General features: G+C 47.1%; 1 protein-coding gene across 1 annotated transcript in view; it reads right to left on the bottom strand.

Annotated features, from left to right (window-relative positions):
* Positions 1 to 24875, bottom strand: part of LOC126516578 (putative phospholipase B-like 2) — a 135408-nt gene that overhangs the window by 38391 nt on the left and 72142 nt on the right. The gene's annotated exons all lie outside the window — the stretch shown is intronic.

Here is a 24875-nt window from a genome sequence, read left to right as displayed (position 1 = left end):
GGCATGCCTGTCCAACGCATTATGTAAGTCCGTGAGCGGATGACTGTAAGCTTCAATGACCAGATTATCCGTCGTCGGTTGGTGGGTTATCTCACGCATTCACTTGGCGTTGCTGAGGGTGTTCGGAATACAAATTCGTTTACAAAGGCTTCCGCCAGCCTGACTCCGGTCGATCTGAAGAAAGTTGTGGTGATCCCGTACATCCACAGCTTATCGCACCGATTAAAAAAAAAAAAACAGTACAGCGTGCTAATGTCAAATTAGTGGTTTCCCCTCCAACAAAATTGCAATGTCTGTGCGGATAAACCAGGCCTGGCCTACCTGAAAAGCCTGTGTGCAAACAGAAGAATCAGAAGAGGTTCGTCGATTGAGCTGAAGCAGTAGTGTACAACCTCCCATTATCATGCGGTAAGAATTATGTGGGACAAAGCGGAAGGTGCCTCAATAAGTGTTTAAAGGAACACCGCTATAGCTTAAAGGAAAAGCGGGGAGGGTTCCTCGATGCGCGCTGCAGACACTGTAGGAATTCCGTTGTGAATGCAAGTGATGATGAACGTACCACGTACGTTCCCGTATATCAAGACGGCTCCATTGTTGGCAGCAGCTGCGGTCAGTTAACTCGCGAAATTATCCAGCCAAAGTGATTGATATGTTAGGCGATAATAGCGTTTCAAAACCATCAATCGCCCTTTCGTTTAAAGAGTTACCCTATCTGCGTAGAGATAGGTGAGCCTTGCAAACTGCGCACTTGTGACAATTCCTGTTGTTGCCTGTATACAGGGTGTTTCAGCGAACAATTCAAGATTTTTTTAGAAATTGCCTGCGACAGATAGCGAAATCCTAGTCCATGAGCTGGTAGACTCGAAGAGGCGGGCATTTCTCCCCCAAAATATAAACGCATAATCGACTGGTCAACAAAAATTTAGTAATTAAGTTTTTAACTAATTCCTTTATGGCACATCACAATTTATAAATTCTAGTGAGTGAGACTGCAAGGCATATTCACTGGAGAATAATTGAGTGCATGACCCCATTACGAGATGCGCGCCATCAAACTTGCCGTAGAAATGCACTGTTGCTCCACTTGTTTCTTATCGAAACGCTGTTTTATGCATCGAAGCAAAAACTTAACTGGAACGCCAATGCATTTCTCCGCAATGTCCGGGAGTTAATATCTCGAAACTAGCGTCATCCTGAGAAGTCGTTCCAAGTGGACCCACCTTACAAACTTCCCGGCTACAATTTGTAAATTGCAATATGTGCGGTAAGGTAATTAGCGGAAAACTTAATTAGTGAATTTTGTTAATTAGTCGATTTGAATTTTTGTGCATGTCCGCCTCTGTGAGTTGACCAGCTTATGGACTAGACTTCAGAAATTTCGAAAGTGTTCGCTGAAACACTCGGTATGTGATTCTATGACTCGAAAAAAAAAAAAAATACTGTTCTATGCAGTGCCTGTGCTTACCACGTCTTTCTGTGTCCTCGTCTTCTCGCGCGGTATAAGCCTCATTTATTTATTTATTTATTTATTTATTTATTTATTTATTTATTTATTTATTGTACCCTCAAGGCATACAAGCATTATATAGGGGAGGGGTCAATCATTCAACATAAATACAGTTATTTGCACATACACAATTAAAAAATTTTCAAAAATGGGAACGAATGTAATTTCTAATAACAACGAAAATTCACACTGTCATGCAAGGCTTGTACAATGATTACGGCAAGAAAATACCATTGCAACCGATTGAGACACTAAAAGATGAAGTTTCCAACCAACATAGAGAAGAGAAAAAAAATGTTGGAATGCGTTAAATTCCGCTGGAAAGAGCTTCACGAAAATGGTCACAGTTGGTAATGTTAACTAATGAGGCGGGAAGATTGTTCCAGTCGAGGCTGGTTTTGGGCAGGAAAGAGTGCGAGTATGTTGCAGTGTTTTGGTGAGGGACATGGACTTTATGGTGGTGATCTAGTCGAGATGAAACAAAATTAGGTGGTTTAATGAGACGGGTCCTAAGAACATGATTATGATGATAGATCTTATGAAACAATGCAAGTCGAGATAGTTTCCGTCTTTTTGCAAGCGGGGGCAGATTAAGTATCGATTTCATGTTAGTAACGCTGGAAGTTCGATGATAGTTATTTAGGATGAAACGTGCTGAGCGATTCTGCATTGCCTCCAAGTTATTGGTAAGAGTTGCAAGGCCAGGGTCCCAGATTGACGATGCATATTCGAGATTAGATCGGACATAAGTGATATATAACTGTCGCTTGAGTGTTGAAGGTGCGAGAGAGAAGTTTATTTTCAGGTAACCAAGCATGCGATTGGCCTTTGATGTTACGTGCTCACTGTGGTACTTCCATGAAAGGTCATTAGTAATATGAACACCGAGGTATTTATAGGTAGTTACGGATTCTAGCATTATCTCAGAATGAGAATATACCACTAGGTAAGAGTCCGAATAGACAAGCCGAACAAGAGGAAAGAAATGACCGCATGCGCGAACACTCAAACAAAGTTGAAAAACAAGCTAGAGATAGTCAATTATCACTGCATTGCAATGATTGCGGCTGCAAGCCGTCTTTTGAAGATGCAACCTATTTGTCAAAATACCGCGATGACCGTGCACGTCTTATTTCCGAAGCATTTCAGATTAATAATAGCGGCGAAGCATGTGTAAGTGTGTAAGCCTCCCTTCCATTTCTCTCCTTCCGAAGGAGATAGCCTTCCTATCTCATTGATTGCAATTTATTGTCCTTGCACATGCTGAATTCTGTTGCTTCTGTGCTTTGAGATAGCGGTAGAGTATATATATGCTGACTGAAAGAATAAAGACATATGGTTGTTAGTCAGCGCTGTGGTCTGTGTCCCTCTCTTTTGTTTAGCGCTGTTTACTGTTCGAAAGAAGTGAAGTCGGCAACAGAAGCAGCCGAGCGTGGAGAAGCAAGTTAATGGAACAAGACAGGGCCAGGGCATGCACGCAAACAAGCAAGCAAGCATCCAGCGATGAGTGTCGAGCTACATGGAAGTAAAAAAAGTAGAAGGGAATACAATTTAGTAAAAGAAAAAAACAAAAAAAAACGAGGCATAGGCCTGCGCAGCACACGCAGCACAGTCACAGCGTAAGCTAGAGGAGTGGCTCCATAGGAGCTGCATTTTTGGCACCATGCATTACAGGTTCTTCGCGGCGAAGTGTTTTTGCGTCGTTTTATCGAGAACGATCTGAACTGTCCGCCCGACGTCAACGGCGAGCTACGGTTTGTGATGCTCTCTGCACTGCGGTCTGCTGAGCCTAACATTGCCTGGTTGTAGCCACGCGTGTTTTACGATTCTACGATTCGCTTCTGCAGCAGCAGTTCGTAGCTTGCGAGGACGTGCCATAAGGAGTACCGAAAAGCCTCGATACACAGGTATCGAGGCTACGCGGCGCACATGTCGCATTCCTTGACCCGTGGCACGATACGATGATGTTGTTGGTAATGATAATGATGATGATTTATTGGAATCTCCTTTGATACGGGGCGGTGAGAAATGGTCACCTAGCCTGCTTGAGTTATCCACGTCCAGCTACATGCAACATGGAACTGGCACGTGTCGGGAAGCCTGGTGTAATACAACGCAACTGCAATGCAAAGTTTGCATGTATCGACACTGTGTGGCGCATGTCACATCGCGTGACGAGTAGCATGGGTGGATGCTACTGCTGGTGATGATCATCATGATTTATTGGCATCCCTTTTGTAGCAGGGCTGTGACATTCACCTAGGCTGCTTGATCTAACCAGGTATGCTATACATGTTTCTCATTCTTGCATTTATACACACCTCCTTATTCTCCTTTTTCTTCCTCAAGACAATCCATTCATTTCTTGGCCAATTCCCCAAAGTGGTTAGGAGCCACATACATGATAGTAAACCGAAAAGAATATTGTACCGCTACTTATGCAACTACTACATGGCGTGCGACATAGTGTAATAATATGCAAATGCAGTGCTCAAGTTTCGACGCTACGCGGCGCGCATCTCACATTGCGTGACAAGTGGCACGATACGATGCTGCTGCTGATTATTTATTGACGTCCCCTTTTAAACGGGACGGTGACAGAGAGTCACATCGCCTGCTTCACTTAATTAGGCATGCCAAACATGTATTTCATGTATGCACGGCACCGGCCTGTGACTCTAGTTTCTCAAGATAATCCAACAATTTTTTGTCCAATCTCCCTTACTGGGTAGGGGCCTGGCGATAGCTGCGACGGACATCGGACACCGGCGGTGGCGGCGGTGGTGTCGGCGGCGGCGGCGGGCCACATCGCCAACCGAAACGTCTATTGGAATGAACCCATAACCACATAACGCTGTAAAAAAGGAAGCTTCGCTTATCACCCAATAACGCATACGAGTATGGCTGTAATCCGGCCGACGTTCCATTTGCGCCATTTTTGTTTGGGGGCATGGGAATATCATAAAGAGGGGGAAGGGGTGGCTCTCCTTATGGCGTTTGAACGCTAGCAATTTCTCATTGAAAATTATACTGGCTTGTTCCAAGTGCTTTTTAGGGTTAAAACAGCGCAGCTGTATATTTGTTCAGTCAACAAATGCCGCCTGCATGGAAACTTTCGTCCAGGGTATATAGGAACTACTGTTTTATATAGGCCTTAGAGCTGATACGCCAGCTTGTGCGTGGAGAAACGATTTCTGTGCAGTAGCTGAGGACACCTTATCTTAAGCGACGCGCATTATTCTGCTATTGAACGCTGCAAGCCGTTGCGTGCACATATCAATGGGACAATGTGTTTGTAAGAGACACACATGGGCGACACACATTCCGAGTGTATCAGACGCTTCGCTAGACCAAGCCATAATTTCTTTTAAAAATAATAGCTATTGAATATAATAATAGGCAGAAGACAAAAGATAAGGATAAATAGCCGGGCAAAGGAACAAGAGTTCAGGATCGCCAGTCGGCCTCTAGAGTCTGTGGAAGGAGTACGTTTACCTAGGTAAATTAATCACAGGGAACCCTAATCATGAGAAGGAAATTCACAGAAGAATAAAGATTGGTTGGATAGCACACGGCACACATTGTCAGCTCCTGACTGGAAGCTTACCATTATCACTGAAAAGGAAGGTGTACAATCAGTGCATTTTACTAGTGCTGACATATGGGACAGAGACTTGGAGACTGACAAAGAAACTCGAGAACAAGTTAAGGACCGAGTAAAGAGCCATGGAACGGAGATTGCTAGGCATGACGTTAAGACACAGAAAGAGAGCGGTTTGGATCAGAGAGCAAACGGGTATAGACGATATTCTAATTGACATCAAGAGAAAAAAGTGGAGCTTGGCAGGTCATGTAATGCGCAGGTTGGATAACCGTTGGACCATTAGGGTTACATAAGGGGTTCCAAGAGAAGGGAAACGCAATCGAGGACGACAGAAGACTAGGTCGAACGAGGAAATTAGGGAATCCGCGGGCGCTAGTTGAAATCGGTTGGCGCAGGACAGGGGTAATTGGAGATCGCAGTGAGAGGCCTTCGTCCTGCAGTGGACATAAAACAGGCTGATGACGATTATGCTGCTGCTGCTGCTGCTGATGATGATCTATTGAATATTTTGCTCACAGATATTTCCCAGTATAACTTTGCTGAATAATTTTTTTATGTTACGTTACGTCCTTCCAATGTTTGATCAAGTACATGAAACCTTGTTCTGAGAGAGAATATTACAAAAACGTGTTTTATAACTTCTAACTGAACAACTTCGCCTGCTGATGCAGTGGTGCTTATTGGCTACTTCGATAGGAGAAATTTCTTTAGGAGTCCCAAATTAAAAAAAAAAAACACGAAGTTGACCATTTTGTACTACAAAACGACTGATTTTTTATTGTATTTATTTTACTTGGCTGTCCTAGAGCAGTGCCTTACAGTAAAAATTATTTTGCGACAATAGTGTGTACGAATTTTCAGAAAAATTATAAGGAACCAAAATGTCAATATTGGTCCGCTTTATCTACGATTTTCGCAATGAGGTGTTCCTTCTACATATATCGCACAAAATCCGTGAAATAGGCTTTCTTATTGTTGTTCCATTTCCGTCTTTATTTCACTTTGATTTTTGTTTGAGGCGAGATATGAAATTTTTACTTAGGCCCCTGCACCACACTAGGCATACATGAGTACGACCACTTCCACAACCAGCGATATATCGGCTAGTGTGCTTCACGCCGTAGGCACGCAAAGCGTGGTACTTAATGCGAATTTACTTAGCCCCTGAAGACTCGGCTTTGTTGCCCAGTTCCAGAAACAATTGTAAATATTGTTTTTACCTTATCTTTTTGTCCTACCTTCTAAAGCTGCTGTGGGTTCCAAACATTGTTTTTGAAGAAAGAAAGAAATAATATCGCTTGCACGCAGGTTCAGAGGATCCTTTTCAGTTAAAGGGGTCTAGAAAACGTCAGAATTTCAAAGCGATGTCGACATAAACTTTGCGGGACTGACATTACTCTAAGCGAAACAAACATAGAAAATGCTCACTAAAAGAGGTCGCGGAAAATTGCTTGAAATGAAGTTTTTTGGCAAATCAAATTCGAATTTCGATGCGTGGGGCTAATCGGTTAAAGAAAGCTGTGACCGCATATTGCGTTCATTCAGCACAAGACACGGTCCTTAGAGAACAAAATAAGAGGTGTTTGACTGGCAACGCGTATGATGCACGCTAACAATGATGATGGTCAGGACGATGATTTAGCAGCTGTGTTGAATGCGACATCAGTGTTCATTTACTTCACGATAGGTGTCCACCTAGTCGTCCATGCAAGCCTTCTCATCAGCTTTGTATCGTCGCCACTTGCGCAAGAACTCGTCGTCACTACTCACTGATCGCTACGCCTTTGTAAAGGATAAACACTCCATGCGTGCCAGACATATCGAATATGCAGACTCAGGTGTGTGTTCTTAAGTGTCTTAGAGAAGCGTGCCAATCGGAATGTAAGAAAAAAAAAAAGAAAATCTCGCTGTTATAAAGGAAACAAACTCTGAAAGCACTTGCTGGACCTTCCGGCTTGTTTCACGCCCTGGGAGGCATACTACAGGAGGACCAGGCAAAGACAGCATAAATGCTGATTTTTACGACTGGGCAACAAAGTACAACCCGCAGGTGCTGAGGAAACCCGCGCCATATTCCTGCACTGTGTGCGCCAACAGCCTGACGCACCAATCATTGCGCTGTGTGGTTAAGTCGACTTGCACGGAACTATGCCACGCTTAATGGAGAGGGCGGACTCAACAACTCATAGCTTGTCTAAAAGAGGAGGGAGGAAGAGGAGACAAAGGAGAGGAAAGACAGTGTAAGTACCGGCTGGCTACCCTGCGCTGAGGAAAGGGGTAAAGGGAATAAAAGGAGAAAGAAGAAGAGGAAAAAAAATGGAAACCAGAAAATTCACACAGTAACGCGATACTACGCGCTACAACAGTCAAAGGCGGTCGCGCAATTCGCATATCCTTAGAAACTTCAGCAAAGCCCTTAACGCCTTTAGTGCCGAAGCCCATCTGGACCAGTGTCCTGGAGCTTTTTCCTCTGTAAAGGGGCGATTGTCCAGTTTTTGAAGCGCGGTCACGAGCACTTCTCTTGGCACTTTTTAACGGGGACAGTCACAGAGGAGGTGCTCAATCGTCTCCTCGCAGCCGCAGGTGTCACAAGTAGGGCTGTCGGCCATTCCAATGCGGAATGAATATGAGTTCGTGAATGCCACGCCGAGCCACAGGCGGCACAGAAGTATTGCTTGCGCTCGTGGTAACACTAGTGGTAGACGGAGTTGCAGACGTGGATCCAATCTGTGGAGACGTGCGTTCGTGAATTCACTGGTGTTCCACAGATTCTGCGTAAGCTCGCGGGCGAGGGAGCGAAGACTTCTGGCTGCATCTGTTCTTGACAGCGGTATGGGTATAATCTGGGCACCATCATGGGCCGACCGGGCAGCGTCATCCGCACTGTCATTTCCCGAAATTCCGCAGTGACCCGTTATCCACTGGTAGATGATGTTGTGTCCCTTGTTGATTGCGTGATGGTGGAGTAGTCGGATGTCTGCGACTAGTTGCACATTTGGTCCGTGGTTGAAAGGGGAGATCAGACACTGGAGAGCTGCCTTTGAGTCACATAAGATGGACCACGAATGTGATGACTTGTGAACAATAAACTCCAGAGCAGCACGGATAGCTGTGAGTTCTGCAGCCGTCGTTGATGTAATGTGAGATGTCTTGAACTTGAGGGTGACAGACTCTGCGGGAATCACCACTGCTCCAGCTGAACTTTTAGAGGTGACAGAACCGTCCGTGTAAACGTGGATGCGTTCTCTGTGCTTGTCATGTAGCACTGCAAGCACGGTTTGTTTGAGGGCGAAAGTTGACATCTCCCTTTTCTTTTTGATACCGGGAATAACAAGAAAAGCCTGGAGTGGATGGAGGCACCACAGCGGTAGAGATGGTCGTGCTGCAGGCGTGAAGTTTAACGGTAAAGTTCCATGGTTGGCGGCAATAATCTTGCTAAACGCTGAACGAGGTCGAGCGGCAAGAAGGGTGGCGAGATGATGCGATGGAAGTCGGGCGAAGTGCCTGATATGCATCCTTAAAGTGTCGACTTGAAAATACGTATTGATGGGGTGGTCATGCGCGATGGCTATTGCTGCTGCCGTGGATGCCTATCTGGGAAGACCAAGGCGAATTCGCAGAGCTTGAGCTTGTACAGATTGGAAGGCATGGAGGTTGTTCTTACCGGTCCCACCCAGTACAGGTAAGCATAGCGCGGGAGACCGAGGAACAGTGCGTTATAGAGTTGGAGCATCGCACTCACAGACGCACCTCCTGGCTTTCCCACAAGAAATCTGAGCACGTGGGTTATCATGACTAATTTTCTTTTTAGGTAGGAAATATGAGAACTCCAGGAAAGGTCTCGATCTATTATCACTCCTAGAAAGCGGTGCGTCTTCTCGTAGGCAGCTGGCTGTCCATTAATTCTGATAACGTACGGTTTAATTGCTTTGCGCGTTAAAGCGACTATAGAGCACTTCTCGGAGGACACCTCCAGACCTCGCGCTCGAAGATAACCTGATGTTAGTGTGGCCGCTTTTTGAAGTCTGGCGCACACCTGGGGACGCGTCGCTCCTGATGACCAAATGCATATATCGTCTGCATAGATCGACACATGGGCGGATTTCGGAAGGGTATGAACCAGGTCGATGAGCACGAGGTTAAATAGAGTGGGGCTCAAGACTCCGCCTTGTGGTACGCCACGGTAGGTGTTGTGTTGTGATGACGCACCATCCTCTGTTTGCACAAAGAATGACCTGTCCTTCAAGAAGCTGGATATCCACCGAAAAACAAGGCCGCCTAGGCCGACATCACCCAAGGCGTCCAGGATGGCTTGATGGGTTACGTTGTCATAAGCGCCTTTAACATCCAGGAACATCCCCGCTGATAGCCTCCTGAGGCTTTTTTCGTGCTGAACAGACGAGACAAGATCTATGACGTTGTCTACAGAAGAGCGTCCGCGTTGAAAGCCTGCCATAACGTCAGGGTATAACTTGTAGTGTTCTAGATACCACTCTAGACGTGTCAGCACCATCCTCTCCATCACCTTTCCTGGACAACTGGCCAGAGCAATGGGGCGAGAAGACGCCAAATCTAGGGGTGATTTACCTGGTTTGAGCAGAGGCACAAGGCGGCTGGACTTCCATGCAGCAGGAACTACTCCTTCACGCCATCAATTATTGTACACATCTAGAAGTGCATGCCGGGCTGTTTGACCGAGGTTTCCAAGAGCGGCGTATGTCACCCCGTCAGGCCCAGGCGATGAGGAACGTCTGCACGCTGCCAACGCCGCCTGCAACTCCTCAATGGAAAACAGATTGTCCATACGAGAATCCCGCAACATTGGAACATCACGGGGATCACGTGTAGCGAACGATGGCGGTAGACCACCAACCTTGGAACAGAAGTCCTCCGCTACGTCGATCTCTCTGCGACCTTGTTAGAGAGCCAGGCATTTGAAGGGGTGGCGTTGTTGCGGTGATGTTCGAAGACCACGCACTGTTCTCCATATATGTGATAGGGGTTTATGCGGATCAAGGGAAGCACAGAAGGTTTTCCATCTCAGAGACTGCAGGGAGTCGATCCGACGCTGGATCTTCTTCTGTATGCGTCTCGCCTCCCTTAGGTCGTAGATGGACTTGGTGCGCCTGTACCTTCGTTCCGCGCGACGGCGGATTGCTCGAAGCCGCTCCAATTCTGCTTCGAATTCAGAAAATTTAGGAATAGGCCTAAAAAATCTTGCGGCTTCTTGAGAAGCGGCGTTAATTAGCTTCTCGATGTTGCCAGGTAGACAGTCCTGGATCTCTTGGCCATTCTTCTCCATGAGCAACGTGTATTTAGGCCAGTCGATGTGATGAAGAACTGTATTAGAGGGTGACTTGCGTATGCCGTCGATTTTAACATATGTTGGAACGTGGTTACTACCGTGCGTTTCGTTGTCCGTGAACCATTTCACACTGGCACTGAGGCACCTTGAAACAAAAGTTAAGTCCAGGCAGCTGCTGTATGTCAATCCCCGCAGAAAAGTGGGACTGCCATCATTTAGGCAGCAGAGCTCATGGTCCGACGCGAAGGATAGTACACGTCTTCCTCGACAGTCCATCTTTAAGCTTCCCCATAGCGGATGATGCGCATTGAAGTCGCCGGTAATAACCCATGGTCCAGGTGTCGCTGTTAAAATTGCACCTAGGCTTGCATTGTCAAATCGACTCGAAGGTAAAATGTAGGCACCTACGAGCGTGAGTGCGACGTTCTTGCATTTTATAGTCAAACATACGTACTGATTGTCGTCATCAGGTGCCACTGGGTGTAAAAGATATGTGAAATTGCATCTGATATAAACGATGACTTTGCTGCGGTTGCTATAGGTGGCAGACATGAAAACTTCATATCCTGATAGGCGGAAGGCGCTCTCAACGTTTGGTTCACAAATGACGACTATTGAAAATTTGTTCTTAAAAACAAACGGACGAAAGTCCGAAATGCGGGATTTAATGCCTCTGACATTCGATTGGAAGATAGACGCTTCCTTGACCTCTTTAAGGAACGAATGTAGAGGAGGAGCCATGGTACTTCTCAAGACCGGACAGTACCGGATTCAGGGCATCCAGTATTTGAAGTGCGCCTCGAGCCGCCGGAGTGTGTATGGCGGTCAGTAGTACTCGTAGCGTGTTCATAAGGGCCCTTATCATGGTGACAACTTGTTTGTCGTCGTCTCGGTTGCTGCCAGAAGGTGAAGCATGATTCGGCGAGCGTGTTACATCTTCTCGCTCCGCTGCTGGATCCAGCCGTGGCAATGGCGGCCACTCCTCGCATGAGGCAATGATATTGGAGACTTTTTGCTGAGGAACCTCATTGCTACTATTGCTAGTTGTATGCGGAAGTTTGTGGACTGTCAGTGGACGCGGTGCATCCTTTGCAATAGCAGTGAGTTTCCTAGATCTCCGGCGACGTGAACGTCGACGTCGCACCTTAGCGGCAGCCTCCCTGTGCGAGGAACCATCCCTGACCATTTGCCTCAAGACTTTAGCCTCATTTTTGACATGTGGGCAATTCTTTGAAGTTGCATCGTGAGAGCCCTGACAATTGGCGCACTTTTGGTTTTCTGCACGACAGGCATCGAAGCTGTGCGACCCAGAGCACCGTGAGCACACGGCAGCATTTGTGCAAACCGCACTAACGTGCCCTATCCTTTGACACTTCCTGTACTGAAGCGGCTTTGGCACAAAAGGCCGAACAATGTATCGGAAGTGACCGACCTTGACGTGGGACGGTAGGCTGTCTCCTTTGAAAGTTAACTTGACACACTGGGAGCTTCCCAGGCGACGGTCTTGCAATATGGCAATTCCCTCTGTCGCCGGCTTGATGAGTGTATGCAGGTCAGCATCGCTTATGGAATTATCCACGTCATACATAACGCCGGCCGTAGAGTAATGATCGTCTTGTTTATAGCAGCGTACGTTAATGCTATCCAGCACCTTAACGTTGCTCAGAATGTCTAGCGCGCTGCGGTTTGCGACATATATAGCGAGGATGTTCTTACGGGCATTGATCCTTACATCTTTGATCTGACCCGGAACAAGTGCCTCGAGCAACGCAGATGTGGCTTGGCGGTTGATCCGGTTTAGATTGTCACAGTTGCCTTACTTGTGGAAGGAGATGTCCAGACGAGTCTTTGCTTTGTGCTTCGCTACGGACACGAACTCGCTGTCATCCGAGGTTTCATCCCTTGTCCCTGAGTAGATCACAGTGTCCTCGCTGTCGTTGTCACTCGGGCGACTAGACCGCTTTCTCGGTGCGGCCGCTGTTGACGTAGAAGGACCAGGAACCCCTCCAGGTGACTCCACGTCCATCGCCATAGTTAAGGCAGCGGCGTCTCCCACAAAGTAGCTTCAGATTCTCAGAGACAAAAAGTCAGCGTTCCACACAGGACACTTTATCGTCGTCCTCCGCGGACAGTTTCTAAGCAAACTCTGCCTAAAAGAAATATCAAAATAAGCCAACGAGAAATATGGAACGCCAACAAATAGACTTATTTAATGAACATTGTGTATCATATTTTAGTGAACCACGTCATTACAAAATTTAAGACTAAAAGAGGACCAACATTGACGTTTTGGTATGTTGGTCAAGTTTTTTTTTCATAATACCTCTACAATGTATTGGCGCAAGACAATTTTTGCTTCTAGTGTGGCTCTGTGAAAGCTAACTGCAATGACTTTTGCCAGTAAGAAATGGTAAATTTGGCAAACCTCTATTAAATTTCAGCGCTCTTAAAGAACATTTTCCTACTAAAGATGATAATAAACACCACTACATATCAAACGCGAAGATTCGTAGGCTCAGGAGACGAAGTTGTGCAGCGTTACACGGTAAAATAACCTTTATAATTACTTTCTCGTAGAATCACGCTTTAGGTACTTGAGAAAACTTCCGAAGCACGTCACGTGACAACAAAACATGTTTCAGCAATAATTTACTAAGAAATCAGTGTGAACAAGCTAATGCACAGCAACGCTATCTACAAAACAATCTGAGATTGTCGAGCGACTCGTCTTGGAGCCTGGACGTAGAATGACCATACACGCGTGTGGCACGCTGAATCAGATACATGATTAAAACAGTAATTTTTGAACAAGATCATGCGAACGGTGGCTTTTTGCGCTATCGAAGGTATTTTGTTATGGCTTCTGTGTATGTTATAGTACACTTGTCAACGGCGTGGAAGCACAGTGATCTGTAGCATTTTGTGACATCTACTGGAGGTCGATGGATCACAGGAGCTTCCGTTTGGCCACAGTGCTAAAAGATGGGAAAGTTGGCACTTGTCTGGCCACATGCTTAGGAAAAAAATTCCTGCGGAACCTACCTCACAGTGACTGTGGATACTAATGCGATTAAGATTCAACCAACGTAGCTACACACCGTATCGCTGAAGACTCTTTATTTAGAATCTGTAGTGGTCATTCTTTTATTTTCATTAGTTCGGCTATATGCGAGATACACTGTTTCCCCGACTGGCCCACTTTGCTTGCCACTCGCTCGCCAAGATCCGCCATGACAATGACGGCATGACGGCGATTGCATGACAACTAGGCTGTGACGATGAATGAATAACAAAAAAGGAATGACGTCGATGTAACGACGAAGACGGTAGACGACACCAGCATGATGAGAATAAGATGATATGAATTTGTGATGATAGTCTAATGACGACAGCGGGACGACGACGGCATGAAGATCATCGGGTGACGACGACTGTATAACGACAACGCTGTGACGAGAATCGGATTATAAGGCTGAAATGAGGACAATGAACGACCACAACGGCATTACGATGATGGTATGACAACAAATGTATGACGATGAATGTGTAACGACGACTGCGTGACGACGAGGCAATGACGACGATGGCATGACAACAGCGACATAATCACATTTGATTGTACTACAGCATCATTACGATGGAATGACGTAGAAGGAATGATGTCGATCGAACGACGATGGCGGCATGACGACGACGGCATGACGGCAATTAAACGACGTTTCTGAAATGATGGCGATGGTACGATGACAGTGCTACGACGACGGTATGATGACATGGAAAGATGACGTCTGTATGACGACGATGGCCTGACGACGACTGTACGACGAGAATTGGATGACGAAGCTGGAATCTCGACGATGGAAGGACCACGGCGGCATCACGATGATTGAATCGCAACAAACGCATGAAGACGACTGTATGACAGCGACGCAATGACGACGATGGTATGGCAACGGTCGCATAATCACGCTGACTGGCAACAGCATTATTACGATGGAATGTGGCAGAATGAATGACGTCATAGAACGATGACGGCATGACGACACTTGGATGACATTTCTGAAATAGTGACAATGAACGATATTAGGCTGACAGCTTGATGGCGGGATGATGACGACGGAGGGACAACGACAGCTCGATGGGAGTCGAAGGACGAAGCTGGAATGACGACGACTGAAGGACCTCGACGGCATCGCGACCACGAGCACATACCCAATGGCTCACGCGAAGAGACAACTTAGGTCATTCGGCCAGCGTAAGAAACTACGTAGATAAATTGAAAGGATAAAAATGGCTGAAATGGGCGAATAATGCTAATCGCATTAAAACTGACGTAGCTTTGTTAAAGGGACACTGCTTAATGGTTGAGCGCGTCTTGCTTTCGCAGTGGAGCGCTGCCTATGTGCGAAAATCTATAGGGCGGAGTTAACGACGGACATAGTGTTAAAAACGGCCAACTGCAGTGCAAGTTTTGCCAACCAGTTGCGACCGCGGGCATCATCTTTTCCTGGAGCGCCGCCGCCAACCTCTAGCCACGGCGTGACTAAGTAGACTTTGTGTCGGGAACAATACGCGCGTCCTCCACTCTCCGTCGCTTCAGCTAGGATGCGTTTGACGAAGCAGGCTTTGTGCTGAAACCGCCACCGTTACGCTCTAGCCTCGTCGCCGTTGTGACTGAATGAGTTCGGCGGGCCAACTATTGTTACCGAACTCCCCAACGCGGACCTGATCTGCTATGAGTGGGGGAGTTGTCGCGGGAACGTCGTCGGACACCCCTTCCCACGCGCCGACCAAGACGCAAGACAAAAGCTACCTGGGCGCACTGCGCGGGGCTCCGAGTTCTACGAAATTCGTGTGATGTCGGTTTCGGACCGAGAACCTGTGTACGTGTGCGTGTGTGCGTGTAAACCGTCCCGCGGAGAGGCGGCGTGTTTACGATGACTGGACGAACGTTTCCGCCACCTTGGAATCCGAGGACGAGTGTTTATAAACGGCTGTTGTGCGGATGCTCGAGACACTTTTTTTAAGCAGTCATGTTAGACTGAAACACTTTCTTAAGCAGTCATGTTAGACTGAGACACTCTCTCAAGCAGTCGTGTTAGACTGACGTACTTTCTCTCGCAGTCATGCTAGACTGATGAACTGCATGTAAATACTGTAAATAAAACCTTATTCCTCGTTCTCGATGAGAAGCAGTCCTTCCCTTCATCAACTTCCTCAGCGTGGATAAGTTGGACGATGGCATGGGCCAGCTACCTTCGGATTCATGCCGGACTCCAATCTTGACAACGGGTTACGAGAGATGGGATTGAACCCCCCATCATAACAACTAGCTGACAGCGGTGAGATGGACTTTGCGATGTGGTGCTGTGTCTGCGGTGAGTGCTTGGTTCTTGCTTTGACTCTCTAGGCTTCATTTTGTGGTTGTTCTGTTTAGAACAGTAGGGAAGCTAGATTGTTGAGTGTTAGCTAGGTTGTGTTTTCCTAGCTAGATTTAGCGAGCAGGACCAAGGCAGTAAAGCAGCAATCATAGAGTTAAGGACACTGCTGAGATACGAGTTGTTGATTGTTGGTGAGGAACTGGGCCTAGATGTACGCAAGGAAATGCTAAAACCGGAATTATTGCAGCTAATTTCCAAACAGGCCAGTGAGGAAGAAATTGAAATGGGGTTTGAACTTCTGAAAAAGAGAGAAGAACGAGAGAGTAAAGAAAGGGAGGAACGCGATAAAGATCGCGAGTTAAGAAAACTGGAACTTGAAAGCAAACGTTTGGAGTTGTCTCAAGGAAGTGAATGGGCTCTGGGACGATCAAGTGAGGCAGAATCATATCGCATGGACAGGCTATTAAAGCCATTTGAGGTCGGGACCGACATAGGCTTGTTTCTAAGCCATATTGACAGGACTTGCGAGAAGATGAACTTCGGCCCGAGTACATCGCCACAGCGGTTGCTGTCTATGTTGCCGTGTGATGTTGTGGAAGTAATCGCCAGACTCAGTGTGCAAGATGCATATGATTATGCGAAGGTTAAGGCTAGTTTTTTCAAGAAGTATCGCCTTTCAGCCGAATCGGCAAAGTTTTAGAAGCAAGAAGAATAGCGAGGGGCATCCGGAGTTTGCATATGGCTTAAAGTCAAACCTAGTTGAGTGGTTGAAAAGCGCGGAATCGTACGAGAGCAGAGACATGATTGTTGAATGCATGTGTCTAGAGCAGTTTTACAAAAGCATCCCGCAATCTTGAAGCTGTGGTTGCAAGACAGAGGAAATGTAAATGGTGTGGAAAGGGCGGCTGAATTATCCGAAGAGTACGCAACGCGTAGAAAGCTGAACGCCGAGGACAGAAATTGGGGCGGTCGAAATGGACTGCGGAAACCATTTCCGTTCAAAAAGGGTTCGCAGACTAGACGATCGGAGCCTGTAGACGTGGAGGAAAGGCCCACAGAAAAGAGCGAGGAGAAACTTAACGGGGAAACCGCACAAAAGGAACAGAAAAGAAAATTCGAATCTTTTAGGCCGATCCGCTGTTATAAATGCCACAAACTGGGACATATAGCTGTAAACAGCGGGAAGCCTAGTGTAGTTTTTTCCTACGTAGAGGAAAAAGACGACAATATGGAACTTTTAAGCCCCTATCTTCACGACCTGCAAGTTAATGGCAAACCATGCCGAGTGCTAAGAAACAGTGCCGCCACGATGGACATTGTCCATCCGTCTTACGTGACGGTAGATGACTTCACCGGAGAAGTAGCATGGATCAAACAGGTTGTAGAGGAACACAGCGTGTGTCTGCCCATGGCCGAAGTCAAAATCAGTGGACCTTTCGGGGAGCTAGAGACTGAGGCTGCAGTTTCCAAATTTTTGTCACTGCAGTACTCTTACATCTTTTCGAATCGTTCGAATCAGTTACTGCGTGACGAAGGGCTTAAACTGGGAGATGGCATAGTACAGGCATTGACGCGAGGCCAAGCTCGTAAAATCGCGTCGCTTTCGGCTGAAAATGTACAAGCTGCTCCAGCGGAAGCAGAAAAGGGGATAACTTCAATACCCGAATCCGAGCTAGGCTCGAGGGATGAAAAATCAGTAGAGGAGAGCCTGCCAGCTGACCAGCTCAATGAGAGCGTATCACTAGAGTGTCCAAGTTCAAGCCTGCAGGAAGAGCAAACTGACGCACTCACAAGCGAGACAGGGTCGTTATTATCACCGGCCTCAAAGAACTTTGATCAGCTCTTACGTGTGGATAGAGTCATTGGCAGCCGAGCAAAAGAATGATGAGAGCTTAGATAAATTACATCACACAGCCAAAGAAGGCATTGCTAGGCGCAACGTGACGATACATGAGAGAGGAGGATTGTTGTATCGGCACTACAGAGATCGAAAGGGTAGGATTTTAGATCAGTTAGCCGTACCTACTAAGTACAGGGAGGACCTTTTGAGTCTCTGTCATGGAAATGGGCGGTTCGGCCACCTAGGCATAAACAAATCAAAGGAAAGATTGCTTATGGAACACTACTGGCCTGGCTGTTTCAAAGACGTAGAAAACTTTGTAAGATCATGCGACGCCTGCCAGCGCTCTGGTAAACCAGGAGAGACATGGAAAGCTCCACTGAAGGTAGTGCCCTTAATAACAGAGCCTTTCAGACGACTTGTAATATACACGGTAGGGCCTCTTCCAAAAACAAAATCGGGCTACAGGTACTTGTTTACCATGCTGTGTCCGGCTACAAAGTTTCCAGAAGCAATCCCTCTGAAAGTGCTCAGCTCTACCGAAGTAGTAGACGCGCTTTTGACAGTGTTTGCACGAGTTGGGTTTCCAGCCAAAATTCAGGCCGATCAAGGGTCAGTATTCACGAGCGCACTGACTTTCACATTCTTGCAAAAGTGCGGGGTAAAGTTAATACACAGTTCTGTCTATCACCCTCAGTCAAACAGTGTAGAGAGGTGGCTTTCAGTGCTTAAGCGAGTTTTGCGTGCGCTCTGTTACGAGCGCAAGGAGGACTGGGAGAACTGTCTGCCGGCAACTTTGTTTGCTTTGCGAACGGTTCCCCATGAAGCGACAGGGTTCTCACCAGCAGAACTAGTGTATGGGAGGACACTCCGTTCTCCACTGAGAATGTTAAGAGAGATGTGGGAGGAAAGAGGGGAGAGTCCAACAGTGGTTGAATACGTGCTAAATTTGCTGGAAAGGCTAAGCGCAACCCAAGAACTAGTCGAAAAGAACATGGGAGTAGCTCAAAAGAACGCCAAATTCTATTACGACAAAAATGCGAGGCTTCGTACGTTTAACGCCGCAGACCCGGTAATGATCCTCAAACCTTGAAGAAAGAACAAGCTTGAAGTTCCGTGGGACGGGCCCGTTAAAGTGTTGCACAAACTTTCAGATACTAACTATGCTCTGAAAATGCCCGGTCGCAGGAAGGAGGTGAAGATATATCACTGCAATTTGATGAAGCCGTATGTAGAGCGGAGCGGAGTCGTTAACTATGCCATCAAAGAGCAGGATGGCAGTAGTACCATGTTTAAGGAGTATAGGGCGATCTCTAACCCTCAAATCGGCCTAGAAGAAGTAGTAAAACATTCGGTAAGTTCGCACGCTCTAAGACCCGAACAGCTAGAGGACCTAAAAGAGGTGTTAAGGGAATATATCGACACGTTCAGCGATCGGCCAGGTAGAACCGAACTAATAACGCATGAAATAGAGCTCACATCAACCGAACCCGCAAGATCAAAGCCTTAGAGGGTGTCGCCAAGACAGAGAGAGATTATGGAGGCAGAGATACAGCGCATGCTAGAGTTGGGAGTTATTGAGCCCGCTGAGAGTGACTACACGTCACCGCTAATACTAGTAGAAACCCCTAACAAGGACCCTCGTCCGTGTATTGACTACAGGAAGTTAAATGCCATCACTAGGGATCAGCTGTACCCGATACCCAACATTGAGGAACGAATTGAAAGAGTTAGCGCTGCTAGATACATTTCAACTATACATCCCGTGCGGGGGTACTGGCAAGTTCCCCTTTCAGAAAGTGCCAGCCGCTATGCCGCATTCATCTCACCTGTAGGCACTTTTCACCCTCTCGCACTCAGCTTCGGGCTGAAGAACGCGCCGTTTAGCTTCTCTAAGTTAATGGATATTGTCCTAAAAGACTTGCAGGAGTTCGCCTTGCCATATCTAGATGATGTAGCAATTTTTTCGGACAGCTGGGAACAACACGTATCGCACCTCAAACAGGTGTCCTCACGGTTGAGGGAAGCCGGCTTAACGATGAAAGCGGAAGTGTAGATTTGGTTGTTCACAGGTTACTTATCTGGGCCATGTTGTCGGCCAAGGCACGAGACGGCCGGCCGAGCTGAAAATAGCTACGATTGGAGAATTTTCTCAGCCGCGCACGAAAACAGACATTCGTTCAAATTTGGGACTTGTGGGGTACTATCAACGGTACATTCCGAATTACTCGCAAATGGCAAGTCCATTAACGGACGCCCTCCGAAAGGGAGCACCGAGTAGCGTACACTGGGATAAGGACAAAGAGAGCGCTTTCCAAAGTTTGAAAACACTATTGGTTTCTCGTCCTGTGCTTCGCGCGCGAGACTACACAAAGCAATTCATAGTTCAATGCGACGCAAGCGACAGAGGTATGGGCGTAGTACTTAGTCAGGTCGGCGACGATAACGAGGAGCATCCTATCCTCTATGCCAGCCGTAAACTAAATGTAAGAGAGGAAGCCTACAGCGCTTCAGAAAAGGAATGCGCTTGTTCAGTTTGGGCCGCCCAGAAGTTGTCGTGTTACTTGTACGGAGCGAAGTTCATCTTCGAGACGGACCACTGTCCTCTGACGTGGCTCAATCAAATGTCACACAAAAATGACCGCTTGCTCCGATGGAGTCTCACTCTCCAAGACTACAACTTCTCCGTTAGATATAAGAAGGGAAAGTTGCATAGCAATGCGGATGGTTTGAGCAGACTAATTTGAATTCTGCGTTTCAGGGTCCCGCCTAAATTTTAGGGTTACTAGTGTTAATTTTGTTAAAGAAGATCCCCTCTCATTTAGCAGGATTCCCTCCATGATTGCTGAATTTGTCAGCACGAAATTGCTTCAAAAATTGGCATAGCGAAACGCAGCAGTTTTTGTTTCTACACTTATGTTTTCTTTGAAGCCTAGCGGGTCTAAAGTGGGAGCCAATGTACGTCATCTCGGCGCAGAGCCGTGTTGTGGGCTTCATTTTGCAGTTGCCTGTCCTTGTTGGATGTTTTGGGGCGGTGACATCATTGCACAAGTGGTTGCTGCGAGCCAAGACATCACCCCCTGGCCACCAGCCGTTGTCTTCCTGCCTGGCGGTTGTCAGCGCTAGACAGTAGAGATTTCCCGGGCCATGGAGGCGCTGTTAAGAACGGCCAGCTGCAGTGCAAGTTTTGCTAACCAGTTGCGACCGCGGGCATCATCTTTTCCTGGAGCGCCGCCGCCAACCTCTAGCCACGGCGTGACTAAGTAGACTTTGTGTCGGGAACAATACGCGCGTCCTCCACTCTCCGTCGCTTCAGCTAGGATGCGTTTGACGAAGCAGGCTTTGTGCTGAAACCGCCACCGTTACGCTCTAGCCTCGTCGCCGTTGTGACTGAATGAGTTCGGCGGGCCAACTATTGTTACCGAACTCCCCAACGCGGACCTGATCTGCTATGAGTGGGGGAGTTGCCGCGGGAACGTCGTCGGACAGCCCTTCCCACGCGCCGACCAAGAGGCAAGACAAATGCTACCCGGGCGCACTGCGCGGGGCTCCGAGTTCTACGAAATTCGTGTGATGTCGGTTTCGGACCGAGAACCTGTGTGTGTGTGTGTGTGTGTGTGTTGTGTGTGCGCGTGCGTGTGTGTGTGTGTGTGTGTGTGTGTGTGTGTGTGTGTGTGTGTGTGTGTGTGTGTGTGTGTGTGTGTGTGTGTGCGTGTGTGTGTGTGTGTGCGTGTGTGTGTGTAAACCGTCCCTCGGAGAGGCTGGGGTTTACGATGACTGGACGAACGTTTCCGCCACCTTGGAATCGGGGGAGGACCGAGTGTTTATAAACGGCTGTTGTGCGGATGCTCGAGACACATTTTTTTAAGCAGTCATGTTAGACTGAAACACTTTCTTAATCAGTCATGTTAGACTGAGACACTCTCTCAAGCAGTCGGGTTAGACTGACGTACTTTCTCTCGCAGTCATGCTAGGCTGATGAACTGCATGTAAATACTGTAAATAAACCCTTATTCCTCGTTCTCGATGAGAAGCAGTCCTTCCCTTCATCAACGCCCTCAGCGTGGATAAGTTGGACGACGGCATGGGCCAGCTACCTTCGAATTCATGCCGGACTCCAATCTTGACAACGGGTTACGAGCGATGGGATTGAACCCCCAGTAATAACAATAGGTAGGAAGGCGTAAGGCCCTGCCTATCTAAAACTGCTTTAAGTGGTTGGGGAGCGTGTGCTTAGAGGCAGTGCTGCAACAATCTATGAAACTGGAAATTCAATGTATGGCACTAGCGCATTGCGACGCGCACCCCTGTCTTTCGCAAAATAAGCACTACTCTACAATTACTGACACGAGGTTCTCAGCAAGTATTCCACTTGAACCACGTGTAAATGGAATGATCGTAATGTCCAGTTTCCTCGATCTTCCAAGCTGCTACCTGGACAGGCTTGTGTCCGCTGACTAAATTTGGGAAAGTAAAAGGAACATACTTTATTCTGGTTTATTTTGCAATGTGATGTGTTATTCTTGTTACGCTAAAGCGCGTTTTAATGCGACAATTTTATGCATCCCCAATGCTAAAGGCCAGGTAAATGTTCGGCTCTTTACTGAATGGTTGATGAACCTCGACTAAAAGAAATCTCGCGAGGAAGCTTAGAAAAGTCCTTAAAAATAAATTATGGGGTTTTACGTGCCAAAACCACTTCCTGATTATGAGGCATGCCGTAGTGGAGGACTCCGGAAATTTCGACTACCTGGGGTTCTTTAACGTGCACCTAAACCTAAGTACACGGGTGTTTTCGCCCACTTCGAAATGCCGCCGCCGTGGCAGGGACTCGATCCCTGGACCTCGTGCTCAGCCGCCCAACACCATAGACACTGAGCAACCACGGCGGGTTAGAAAGGGGCTTACTCCGCTCCTAAAGCATCTTGCTTTACGCAGATGTCCTTGCCATATCAGGGATCACAGGAAAATAGAATAACAGTGCAGCCTGCACACTAAAAACAAGAAGTTCAAACGTTATAGCAGGAACGTACGGAATTTGTTCGTAAAGCCAAAGCGTGCCGTCCACGATGGGTGTTCCAGGGACGAAAAGCTTGTAATCCAGTACCAGTATTTGATTGTTGCACCTACACAGTGTATTGGGACGAGAGAAGAACAGTTAAGTCAGTGTTGCGCGACAGGACCACAGTCATAACCTTGCAGACGAGAGCCGGTTACATAAATCAAGCTTGGCCGCTGGCCGTATGGAGCGATGTAATCAGAATATCTCACTTTCGACGTGCGCGGATGCAAACTTGAATGCGTTGCATTAATCGACGTATCAGCGAAAAATTGTGTAAACGTCTTATTCGGTGAACAGCACATGTTCCTCAGTTTGAGTTTTGTACATACAATCCGGTACAAACACTAAGAGAGAGCGCTATACGAACGCTTGCAAGAAGCGCCCTCACGTGTTCAGGAATGAGTGTCACTAGCGCGGATCTGGGGCCGAATCCACAAAGCTTTTCGTTCGTAAGTGCTGTTGGTCACTGGCTGATCGCCTTCGCTAATAATATGTCCTATATCACCATTGGCTGACGAGCGCACGAACGCTTTTAGCGTAAGAACGCTTTGTGAATGCGGGCCCGGGCCCCTTCCACGCACAGCATTGTGAGCTTTGGTATTCTCCGTGATGACGTAAAGATGACGTAGAGCACCTCGTGCAGCCAATAATTGAGCTGAATCGAGTTAGGCTAAATATAAGATACGGGAGTGCCGAAATAAAACCATTCAAATTATGTTCACCTTATCAGCTGATTTCCTTGCCGATCGTCAAAACTGTAAGGCCGTGACACAAACGTACGCGTCAGCTCAACATAGGGAATGTCAGGGGACACTTTTAAAAAAATTTACACTCTTTGGGGCTTATCTTGTTCCCCACCGATAACCGTCATCTGTCTTACCCGCATTTCCTTTCTTTAACGCTGCAAGCCCGGTAGATCCAAGTCGCGAACGGCTTGCGCGTTATCATTGTGACACTGCATTCTCGACAGGAAAGTAGCGAGCGCCGAGTTTTCAAGAAACCAAATGCAAGCAAGGCAGATGACGATTATTGTTGTGGGACAAACGTACACCAAAAATAGTGCAACCATTTTAAGAGTGAAGCTACATTAAAGGGAATACATTTCATATCGATGGGCACAACATTTCTGCAGGAATGCTCTACATCCTCCACTCCTCTTTCATTGCCCATTATACAATGCATCGTTACAGGCTAGAGTGCACAGGCTCCGGCCGATCTTTCTGCCCTCTTTCAGCATAAGTTCTCATTCTCATACACTATTTACAGTGTGATCCTCAAATTTTTAGTCGCATTTGAGGTATCAATGATATGTTTTTTTTTCATGCGTTGTCCGCAAGTTGACATATAAATCTCATAGCATATCTAGCATATCGAACGCGCGCAGGCGGCCGAGTTTCGAATGCTACAAACGGACTCGTATCCGTCACGAGGCCTACTAAGTCACTACAACTCACACATTCCGGCAAATTGTCCAGACTGCCCAGAACTTTATTGCTCACTCTCGCACATGCTATGTCAATGTACCTCGTTACCAAAGGGCCCTCTCTCCAGTGAGACCGAATGGGAAGAAGCCTTCAAAAGCCCGGACCTCAAACTTCAACTCAAGGCCGTCCAGAGGGCCCAAGAACTGGCGGAGCATGACCACGTTCCCGTCCCGACTTGGGCGTCGCCCATGGTTTTCGCCGGAGGAGTTCCCCGCGTGGGATCTCCAACGGCTTGAAACTCCCCAGGACCTCAATAAGGTTCTTGACTGACTGACTGACTGACTGACTGACTGACTGACTGACTGACTGACTGACTGACTGACTGACTGACTGACTGACTGACTGACTAACTGACTGACTGACTGACTGACTGACTGACTGACTGACTGACTGACTGACTGACTGACTGACTGACTGACTTACTGACTGACTGACTGACTGACTGATAGCATATTTTAGTCAGTTTATATAAAGGTTCATTTATGGCAAATAAGACAACCTGACCACGCACTACGATATAAGGCCCAGTCTGGTGGACGTCAGCATCTCCCGAGCTCTCTAATGGTTGAAATAATTGCATCAAGACGAGAAAGGCTGTTTAAACACATGTCTAGTTATTAGTATTTTTAGTGCCTGTAGCTACAAGCTCTGCAGCCGACCCTGAGTTATGTTACTTTCATGCTACGAGAAAG

Source organism: Dermacentor andersoni, chromosome 1, assembly GCF_023375885.2.
Source record: "Dermacentor andersoni chromosome 1, qqDerAnde1_hic_scaffold, whole genome shotgun sequence".
Taxonomy (NCBI): Eukaryota; Metazoa; Arthropoda; class Arachnida; order Ixodida; family Ixodidae; genus Dermacentor; species Dermacentor andersoni.
The sequence above is the reverse complement of the archived record's forward strand: the minus strand, read 5'-3'. Positions and strand labels throughout refer to the sequence as shown.